This window comes from Procambarus clarkii, chromosome 88 (assembly GCF_040958095.1).
Source record: "Procambarus clarkii isolate CNS0578487 chromosome 88, FALCON_Pclarkii_2.0, whole genome shotgun sequence".
In the NCBI taxonomy this organism is placed as follows: Eukaryota; Metazoa; Arthropoda; class Malacostraca; order Decapoda; family Cambaridae; genus Procambarus; species Procambarus clarkii.
Window position 1 is genome coordinate 15,238,284 of NC_091237.1, and position 11,752 is coordinate 15,250,035.

The 11,752-nt window shown below is 39.7% G+C and overlaps 1 protein-coding gene across 1 annotated transcript in view; it reads left to right on the top strand.

The window, feature by feature from the left end:
* Positions 1–3,427: 3,427 nt before the first annotated feature.
* LOC123745865 (uncharacterized) overlaps positions 3,428–11,752 on the top strand; it is a 115,828-nt gene continuing 107,503 nt past the window's right edge. Inside the window, exon 1 of the mRNA XM_045726952.2 lies at positions 3,428–3,950. The gene's annotated coding sequence lies outside the window, so the exon portion shown is untranslated. The remainder of the gene's footprint in view (positions 3,951–11,752) is intronic.

The window sequence follows — 11,752 nt, forward strand, 5'->3', positions numbered from 1 at the left end:
CAGGCATTAACCTGCCAACCACTCAAGGCAGCGAGTGCCTAATCTTCGAGACGGCTGTTGACTTTGGTTTATTGCATACCTGAGTAACTGCCTTCCGACCTTTTCAAACGGGTTATCTTATCTTGAGGTTATCTTGAGATGATTTCGGGGCTTTAGTGTCCCCGCGGCCCGGTCCTCGACCAGGCCTCCACCCCCAGGAAGCAGCCCGTGACAGCTGACTAACACCCAGGTACCTATTTTACTGCTAGGTAACAGGGGCATAGGGTGAAATAAACTCTGCCCATTGTTTCTCGCCGGCGCCTGGGATCGACCCCGGGAGCACAGGATCACAAGTCCAGCGTGCTGTCCGCTCAGCCGCCGGTCTGGCTAACAAAGAAAATTATTTTAATCCCTTTTGAGCTGAGTACACCTCAAGCTGGAAAGGTTAATATCACATGAACAAATCCACGAGAGCTGTGACGAGGGTTCGAACCTACGTCCAAGAGGATCCCAGACGCTACCTTAATCGACTGAGCTACGACATGGTTAAAAGAATTGTAACCGGAAGTTCTAGGTTAATATCACACTTTTCGGTACATTGATTCGGAAATAATAATTAATTTGTACAAGCTGACGAAGCTATCATTACCCTGGAAACACAAACCGAAACTGTCTCTATTTTCCGCTTGTTACAACATGTAATAAAGTTGTTACATCTTGGCTTAACGTGTTTATGACGTATTAGAACGTTGTTACAACTTGCTATATTGGTTGTTATAACTGGTTAGGAGGTGTTAAAACTTGTTCGAACGTTGTACCAACGTCGTAGTTTCGGTGTGTGTTTGGCGGGTACCAGATGACTTACATATTGTTTGAGACCCAAGTGTAAGTTGTAATTAATGATCTTGCTAATAGGAAAGGAAGGGAACTATCTGGGGAGAGCCCCAAGCCATTACGACTATATAACACTGGGAAGGGGTCAGGATAAGGATTTGGGATGGGACGGGGGGAAAGGAATGGTGCCCAACCACTTATGGACGGTCGGGGATTGAACGCCGATCTGCATGACGCTCTACCGTCCCTCTACCGTCCAGCCTAAGACGGTAGAGCGACGGTCTACCAAACTAGAATACAAAATAAAGTCATAACTTGAAGAACTAACTTGTTCCCTCGAATTGTACGTCCTCATTTTGTCGTATAAATCCCCAACAGCCAAAAAATGATGTACTACAAAACAGCGACTCGAAACATTGACGGCCTGTACCCCGTTTTCTGTGCATGTGTGTTCTCGGTTAGGTTAGTGCAATTTAGTACGTCGGTTTTGTGACTGTGTGACAGTTGGAGAAGCTCGGCTGGTGAGAGACGCGATATCTCCATCATTACTGAGAGATAAATAATATACTGTCACTGGGTCAGTGAGTAACTTGGTCAGTGAGTAACTTGGTCAGTGAGTAACTTGATCAGTGAGTAACTTGGTCAGTGAGTAACTTGGTCAGTGAGTAACTGAGTCAGTGAGTAACTGGATCAGTGAGTAACTTGGTCAGTGAGTAACTGGATCAGTGAGTAACTTGGTCAGTGAGTAACTGAGTCAGTGAGTAACTGGATCAGTGAGTAACTTGGTCAGTGAGTAACTTGGTCAGTGAGTAACTTGGTCAGTAACTTGGTCAGTGAGTAACTGAGTCAGTGAGTAACTGGATCAGTGAGTAACTTGGTCAGTGAGTAACTTGGTCAGTGAATAACTTGGTCAGTGAGTAACTGAGTCAGTGAGTAACTGAGTCAATGAGTAACTGAATCAGTGAAATAGACTATCTTATGTGGTAAGGATCTAGGTATAGCATCTTTCACAATTCCTGTGTTTCTGCTTCTCCTGTCTGAGATGTAGAAAACAAAGTGGATAGTGGTTAAAAACTGAGGGAAAGCGAGAGGAGATGGATAAAGGTGAGGCGGGAAAGAAAAGATAAAAAAAACGAACTGGGGGGAACAGGAGATAGAGAGAAAGAACAAAGAACTATTGATATATGAGTCTGTTTATTGACCTTTGCAAGCAGCAGCAGCTAGTAAATCAGAGATATTAGTTGCTCATCCCTCTGCTTCTCTCGCTCTGTCTCTCTGTCTCTGTCTCTGTCTCTGTCTCTGTCTCTGTCTCTCTCTCTCTCTCTCTCTCTCTCTATCTCTCTCTCTCTCTCTCTCTCTCTCTCTCTCTCTCTCTCTCTCTCTCTCTCTCTCTCTCTCTCTCTCTCTCTGTCTTTCTCTGTCTCTCTCTCTCTCTCTCTCTCTCTCTCTCTCTCTCTCTCTCTCTCTCTCTCTCTCTCTCTCTCTCTCTCTCTCTCTCTCTCTCTCTCTCTCTGTCTTTCTCTGTCTTTCTCTGTCTTTCTCTGTCTCTCTCTGTCTCTCTCTGTCTCTCTCTGTCTGTCTCTCTCTCTCTCTCTCTCTCTCTCTCTCTCTCTCTCTCTCTCTCTCTCTCTCTCTCTCTCTCTCTCTCTCTCTCTCTCTCTCTCTCTCTCTCTCTCTCTCTCTCTCTCTCTCTCTCTCTCTCTCTCTCTCTCTCTCTGTCTCTGCTGTTATCGGCACAAGTATCGTCTTACGCACGAAAGAGTTGCAAACAATGCAACATCTCCCCACACACCATCGTTCTATTTTTCGAAAAACACAGACCACATATCCCTCTGGGAGGCTGGTAGTGAAAGCCCTTAGCTACTAACTGGATCCATCCACATACCTTCACTCTACCAGAGAATCCACTGCGATATCAGATAGCAATCCACCCTTCCGTCTGTATTAGATACACTGCACTCCACAATATCGTTGGTTTTCTAGTGAGAAGTCTCCTGTAGAGTGAATTAAATGGTATTTAGATATTGTTGGTTGCATCTTAAATGGCATGGGTGAACGGGTGGAGCTTCAGGATTGGTTTAAAATCTCAGTTGAGGATCAGTTAGGTATTTCTGAGATCGTTCTGGTCGCTAAACCCGTTCTCAGGTTAGTAATTTGTATTTTTTCAAATATATGTTAATATTATAATATCTCTCAAATGTATTGAATAGTTAGGTCTAGTTTATGTTAACTAGCAAACTAGCAGTAGTCTCCACAAGCACCGGGAAACAGGCGCCCCACCTCAGCTGAATGATCCCAAAGATTACATAATTCATTCTTTCTCTCTCAACATAAAATTTAATTTCAGACGAAATCCAAAAGCAAATATTGTATTGCATTTGGTGTGTAACGGTGGCGATTAAATGTCTGTAAAGCCACACGAAGCTTTGAAAAAAAATGTTCCAGATTACGGAGATATTTAAAGATTAATGGACTCTACAACATGGAGCGAACTTTGATATTCTTAAAGTCGCCCCGATGCGCGCAAGTAAGACATGTTTCCGGCGCGTCCCGGCACCGCGACGCGGCTGGCTGACGTTGGGATGGCCCAGCGCTCGTCAGTTGGACCGATGACGCTGAGGGGAGAACATCGTCGCTTCTCTCCACACCTCCTCCCGCCCGCGTCCCGAAATCCTCTCTGGTGAAGCAAAAGTTTTCTAAGGTGTTTATAAATCGAATTTCTCAAAGACTTGTTAGATTGTACAAATTGACTACGAGCTAAAACAGTTATTTAAAGACATTTCAAGTCTGGCAATGTTAAGAAATCAAGAAGTAATTCTTCATTAACCTTACGGTCTTCAAAGTTCTAGTGATTGTTCTTAAGAATGTTTACGCCAAAAAAAATAAAGAACCCGTCGATAGTGGAGCCTTGATATAGCTCTTAGGGGATGATGTACCTTCACTCTTGAGCCTCCATACAGTGCAAATAAGAATTACTGAATCAAAATATACTTGACGCCACGTCAAGAATCGAAAAGAATCGAAACTTTGATGCCAGCAAGAACATGGAATGTTATAATATGAATCCTGTGATGACACTGTGCCGAGTCTTCATTGATTGATGACCCTTCACCTTAAATCAACGCTAAACCACTTAGGTAAGACCTACATTATAATCTTTTATTAACGATGGGATTAATTACCTTATAGCTGATTAATCTTATCAAGTGTTTTAGATCAATTTGTTTGTTTTTTTAATCTGCAGATCAGTTTAAAAGATTTATTTGTTTCTTGAATCTGTTGCCTGGTGATTTTTTTAGTCTATATTGAAGCCATTTTTAGGCGCTGCTCATTGAATTAGGTTGATTGATGGAAGTTGATTGATGGTAGTTGATTGATGGTAGTTGATTGATGGTAGTTGATTGATGGTAATGGTCACTATTGTTGCTCTTGGTAACGAGGCTTACGGATGATTAACCGGTTTCGCCACATTATCCGCGTTTGAAGAAGACGGGAAAAATTAAACCATTGGTAAATTTCAAAGCGAATTATATTACAGTTAATTACATTATAGTTAATATATATATATATATATATATATATATATATATATATATATATATATATATATATATATATATATATATATATATATATATATATCAGTAGGTTTCGCCTTGGCCATTGGAAGCGGGCCAGCCTTTGCGGCCCAACCACTACGACAGTTTAAACGCTTGTTGCCTAGTTTGTTTCAAAAGGTAAACAGCAAGCGTTTCTGGGGACATCAATGCTTGACAGGTTGACATCAATGCTTGACAGGTTGACATCAGTGTCTAACAGGGCTTGACATCAATGCCTGACAGGTCGACATCAATGCCTGACAGGGCTTGACATCAATGCCTGACAGGTCGACATCAATGCCTGACGGGTTGACATCAATGCCTGACAGGCTGACATCAATGCTTTTACTGGCTGATATCAATGCTTTTGCAGTTTGACATCAATGCCTGACAGGGGTTGACATCAATGCTTGACAGGCTGACATCAGTGCTTGACAGGCTGACATCAATGCCTGACAAGGGTTGCCATCAATGTTTTTACAAGCTGACATCAATGCTTGACAGGTCGACATCAGTGCTTGACAGGCTGACATCAATGCTTGACAGGCTGACATCAATGCTTGACAGGCTGACATCAATGCTTGACAGGTCGACATCAATGCTTGACAGGCTGACATCAATGCTTGACAGGCTGACATCAGTGCTTGACAGGTCGACATCAATGCTTGACAGGTCGACATCAATGCTTGACAGGTCGACATCAATGCTTGACAGGTTGTTCCAGTCGACTTCACGCGCCTGTCGTTTCCTCACACCCAACTTCAACCCAAATTCCAGTTACCGACGTACCCTCACTGTACCTAGGTTGGTGCAGCCAGGTACCGGGATGTACCTGTTTCGTTTTCAGTCTTAGTACGAGTTTAAATCTTGATTTACGTGGCGTGAAACCTCTCTTTTACCTGGGGAGGGGGGGAGGGAGAGTTGTTTGAGATACGATAGCTGGAATGGTGAGGATTGCGATAGCTGAATGGCAAGGGTTGCGATAGCTGGAATGGTGAGGATTACGATAGCTGGAATGGCAAGGGTTTGCGATAGCTGGAATGGCAAAGGTTGCGATAGCTGGATTGGCAAGGGTTGCGATAGCTGGAATGGCAAGGGTTGCGATAGCTGGAATGGTGAGGATTACGATAGCTGGAATGGCAAGGGTTTGCGATAGCTGAAATGGCAAAGGTTGCGATAGCTGGAATGGCAAGGGTTTGCGATAGCTGGAATGGCAAGGGTTTGCGATAGCTGGAATGGCAAAGGTTGCGATAGCTGGAATGGCAAGGGTTGCGATAGCTGGAATGGCAAGGGTTGCGATAGCTGGAATGGCAAGGGTTACGATAGCTGAATGGCAAGGGTTGCGATAGCTGAATGGCAAAGGTTACGATAGCTAGAACGACAATTTCTGAATTACGATAGCTGGAACAATAAGTTATGTTTTACGCTACGAAGAGCATGGTGAATCAGGGTGTATTTAACCCCGTCGAAGATACCCAAAGCCCCTGAAATACTCAAAATCTTGCTCGGGGACTACGGGATCACCATAGCCCGTGCTGCTTGGAACTTTTTGTTCCAAGTAGCGAATCTTGAACAACAACAACAACTTGCTGGGGGTAATTTGCATACGGTGGGAAGGTCAAAGGTAACGACATTTCTGCGTGGACTATAGCAATAACGATAGCGGTTTACGATAGCCATAGTTGAGTCCCACGATAGACTCTTGACGTGTTGCAAAGACTCTGTGTTAGACGGCTGCCGAGCCGGACTCCTGCGGCCTTGATAAAAGGGACTCTCACACACTCTCAAACACTCTCACACACTTTCAAACGACTCTTAAACACTCTCAATCACTCTCAAGCACTCTCAAGCACTGTCATGCACTCTCAAACACTCAAATGACTCTCAAACACTCAAACACTCTCAAACTACTCTCAAACACTCTCAAACACTCTCAAACGACTCTCAAACACTCTCAAATACTCTCAAACACTCAAACGACTCTCAAACGACTCTCAAACACTCTCGAACACTCTCAAACGACTTTCAAACACTCTCAAACACTCAAACAACTCTCAATCACTCTCAAACACACTCAAACACACTCAAACACACTCAAACGACTCTCAAACACTCTCAAACGACTCTCAAACACTCTCAAACACTCTCAAACACTCTCAAACACTTTCAAACGACTCTCAAACACTCTCAAACACTCTCAAACGACTCTCAAACACTCTCAAACTTTCAAACTACTCTCAAACACTCTCAAACACTCTCAAAAACTCTCAAACGGTTCTCAAACACTCTCAAACATTCTCAAATGACTCTCAAACACTCTCAAACGACTCTCAAACATTCTCAAACACTCAAACGACTCTCAAACACTCTCAAACACTTTCAAAGGACTCTCAAACACTCTCAAACACTCAAACACTCTCAAACACTCCCAAACTACTCTCAAACACTCTCAAACACTCTCAAACACTTTCAAACGACTCTCAAACACTCTCAAACACTTTCAAACGACTCTCAAACGACTCTCAAATGACTCTCAAACACTCTCAAACGACTGTCAAACACTCTCAAACGTCTCTCAAACACTCTCAAACACTCAAACGGCTCTCAAACACTCTCAAACACTCTCAAACGACTCTCAAACACTCAAACACACTCAAACACTCTAAAACACTCTCAAACACTCTCAATCACTCTCAAACACTCTCAAACACTCTCAAACACTCTCAAACTACTCTCAAACGACTCTCAAACACTCTCAAACACTTTCAAACACTCTCAAACACTCATCTTCATAATCAATATATGTAAGCCCAACCGCTTGGGCTGGACGGTAGAGAGAGACGGTCTCGCTTCATGCAGGTCGGCGTTCAATTCCCCGACCGACCGTACACACAAGTGGTTGGGTAACCATTCCTTTTTCCTCCCCGTCCCATCCCTAATCCTTATTCTGATCCCTTCCCAGTGCTATATAGGCGTAATGGCTTGGCGCTTTCCCCTGATAAATTCCCTTTTTTTATCACAATATAATTAATATAATCCCACAATATAATATAATCCCACAATATAATCAATATAATCCCACAATATAATCAATATAATCCCACAATATAATATAATCCCACAATATAATCCAACAATATAATCCCACAATATAATCCCACAATATAATCCCACATTATAATATAATCCCACAATATAATCCCACATTATAATATAATCCCACAATATAATCAATATAATCCCACAATATAATCAATATAATCCCACAATATAATCAATATAATCCCACAATATAATCAATATAATCCCACAATATAATCAATATAATCCCACAATATAATCAATATAATCCCACAATATAATATAATCCCACAATATAATCCAACAATATAATCCCACAATATAATCCCACATTATAATATAATCCCACAATATAATCCCACATTATAATATAATCCCACAATATAATCCCACATTATAATATAATCCCACAATATAATCAATATAATCCCACAATATAATCAATATAATCCCACAATATAGTATAATTCCACAATATAATCCCACCATATAATCAATGAACAGTGTTCACCTGTTCATCGTGTGGGTACAAACAAGGCTGGAGCAGTTAATGCTACACCCCCCCCCCCAAAAAAAAAAGAAAAAGACCATTAAACCCCCTCAAGAAAGGGGGGGGGGTGCAATTAAAGATCAGTCTTTGTCTACCCAAGACTTTGGTTATAGATAAGATAACCTCAAGATAACCTACCCATAGGATAACGGTCAAGCTACCTCTTGAAGGGAAACATAACTAGGGAAATTAAAAAAAAAATCAATTTCGATTAAACTTTATTTATTAATTGTATATAAAATAGGCTCCACCTGGACTGAGTTTCAGCATCGTAGCCTAAATAAAAATGGCCAAAAAAAATAATTGAATTTTTCAAAGAATTTTAATTTAATTTTTTTTTTACATCATACACAAGTGTCAAGTGAAATAATTTCTATGACAATCAGCTATCACAATATCATTTAATAAAGAAGTTGTTCTCTTAATTTTATCCAAAATATGTTTAATTTTATTAATAAAAATATTTACATCACCCTTAAAAATATACAACAAAATGATATATATAAATGTTTATAGCATAAATAAATTAAATTATTAAACAAATATAACTTTTTGTAGAGGCAGAAACTCTACATATTACGTGAAACTTTCATAAAAATTGATAAATAAATAGATGACATGCAAATTTTAGTTGTAAATAACTTACTTGAACCAATATGATGTAAATTACTTGAACCAATATGATGTTGTAAATTACTTACTTGAACCAATATGATGTTGTAAATTACTTACTTGAACCAATATGATGTTGTAAATTACTTACTTGAACCAATATGGTGTTGTAAATTACTTGAACCAATATGATGTTGTAAATGACTTTTTTGAACCAATATGATGTTGTAAATTACTTATTTGAACCAATATGATGTTGTAAATTACTTATTTGAACCAATATGATGTTGTAAATTACTTATTTGAACCAATATGATGTTGTAAATTACTTATTTGAACCAATATGATGTTGTAAATTACTTGAACCAATAGATGTTGTAAATGACTTACTTGAACCAATATGATGTTGTAAATTACATACTTGAACTTACTTACTATTACTTACTATAAGTACTTACTATAATTACCTGTTGTAATTACTTACTTAAGGTGTATAAGTTCTATGCAAATCGCCTGATAAAAAAAAATGGAGAAAAACTAAAATAAGGAAAATAAAATTTTATATATGAATAAAACCAAGAGGTTTAATCCTTTATTAGATGCGATTGTGTTAGCTGAGTGTCATAGAAATGAATTCAGTTGACACTTGTTTGATATTAATTTGTGAACATTATGACTATTCTTTGTAAAATTAGTTTTTAATTTGTTTCTCCCTGTCTATTTTTCGACGGAAGAGCGACGGTCTCGCTTCATGCAGGTCGGTGTTCAATCCCCGACCGTCCATAAGTGGTTGGGCACCATTCCTTTCCCTCCGTCCCATCCCAAATCCGTATCCTGATCCCTTCTAAGTGTTATATAGTCGTAATGGCTTGACGCTTTCCCCCCTGATAATTCCTCTCACCCCATCCCCTTTCTATTTAGGCTGTGATGCTGAAACTTGGACCAGTTGAAGCCCTTTTCATATACAACTAGTCAATAAAGTTTGATTGAAATTGAACAAGTTAAACGGAGTTAGTAAACAAGTTAATTGAACGGCTTCTAATTCAATTTTCTTTTTATTTTCCTACTTACGCCCCCCTTAAAATTGGGAACGGGGAAAGCTTGAGGTCAAAGCTTTCTTATAAAGCTCTCAGCCAACAGCTTAAACAGGCAATAAGATATCAAGCTTACGATATCAATGAGTAGGCCTTCGTCCCAAAAATATTCGGAATGTGATTTTTCAAACAGTAGCCTATCTTAAGGAGTGAACAACTTAGTGGAAGCCTCAAGGTCTTTGGGCTGTGGGGGAGGAAAACATGATTTAGAACCAGTGTAGAAAATTCTCTCGTGGGGTTATTGCGTTATTGTGGTTACTGTGTGATTTACTGTAATTTCTTGCCTTGCTTCTCATGGCTTCTTAGTGAGTATGAGGAGTTTTAAACAATCACTCACGTAACGTAAACATGTTGTTATATTTCCTTTCACCTTACTGAATATCTTCACATTCTTACCTGAGATTTTTGTTATATTAATTTCATTATTACTCGTGTTGAAAATTAATTACCTTTTAGGAGCAATATTAGGCTATCGTACCGACCTGCCTTGCAGCCTTGCGGCCTTGGCAATTTGTAAAATTTGTGTAGAATTTTGAATTTAAAATAAGGGAGGATTTTTTTGGTGGGGGGGGATAATTTAAATAGACAAGCAGGGGAATTGCTAATTATTATTGTATTTAGTTATTAGCCTCCCTGTAGCCAGGGAAGGCATTTGAAAATGAGAGTAATGCTTAATTTATCTTTCTAGTTTATTATGTAAAGTCAGTAGGCAAAGTAAGTATGGGTATAGAGGAGATATTTTATATCTTATAGGATTTATAGAGATAATTGTGTTGGACAAATATATCTATGTTGATTCTAACCAAGTCTCTTGCAGTCCCGGTCAGTGTTGCACCCTATTCCTGGCACCCTATTCCTGGCACCCTATTCCTGGCACCCTATTCCTGGCACCCTATTCCTGGCACCCTATTCCTGGCACCCTATTCCTGGCACCCTATTCCTGGCACCCTATTCCTGGCACTCATCTTGTGGTTTGATGAGATCGTCAGAATATTCAACCGTACTGGGCGGGTCTGGTCAAGATATGTTCACTATTCAACAAATTCTGTTCACAATTTGCTACATCCTCCCCCCCCCTCTCCCTCCCTCCCCCTATTCCATATAAAGGTTCGTGTTGGGCTTTAAACAATCACTTGGACTAAGTTACTACTACTATTTCTACTACTGTTTCTACTACTATTTCTAATACATTTACTGCTTCCACTGCTAGTGTGAATCATTGTTTTTTATTCATAAATAAATGAACATTTTTCCTATGTAATTGTTGTCAATGCGAACTTGTAGTAATTTGTTTAGTGATGAATCACATGTAACATATAGAGCTTAAAATTTTAATTGTGAAGCATATATCTGACAGAAACATATTTTAAATGATTAATTATTAATTTGTAATCTATAATTGTGTAACTCAGATTATATGAGCACCAAAAATGATATTTATGTAAAAAATAGTTCTATTAGAAATATTGCTGATTGTATAGGCCTATGCTATGCCTAATGACTTTAGGTCTATTTCACAAGCTGGGAGTTTCTCAACTGCCAATCAATCAATCAATCTAGCCTGCTGGCATATCTCTGAACCTTTTCTCATTTCGTTTTGTGTTTAGATATGTACTCCGCTGGAGCTGCATACTCCAGTATTGGTCTGACATATGTGGTATACAAGGTTTTGAATTATTCCTTACACAAGTTTCTGAAAGCAGTTCTTATGTTTGCCAGACTCACATACGCCGCTGATGTTATCCTTTTGATGTGGGCTTAAGGGGACAGGTCTGGCGTGATGTCAACCCCCAGATGGGATAACATTGATGTGTTTCATCAACTGATTCATCAGCTGTCAGGTGTGCTTCATAAGCTGTCAGGTGTGTTTCATTAGCTGTCAGGTGTGTTTCATCAACTGTCAGGTGTGCTTCATCAGCTGTCAGGTGTGATTCATCAGCTGTCAGGTGTGTTTCATCAGCTGTCAGTGTGTTTCATCAGCTGTTAGATGTGTTTCATCAGCT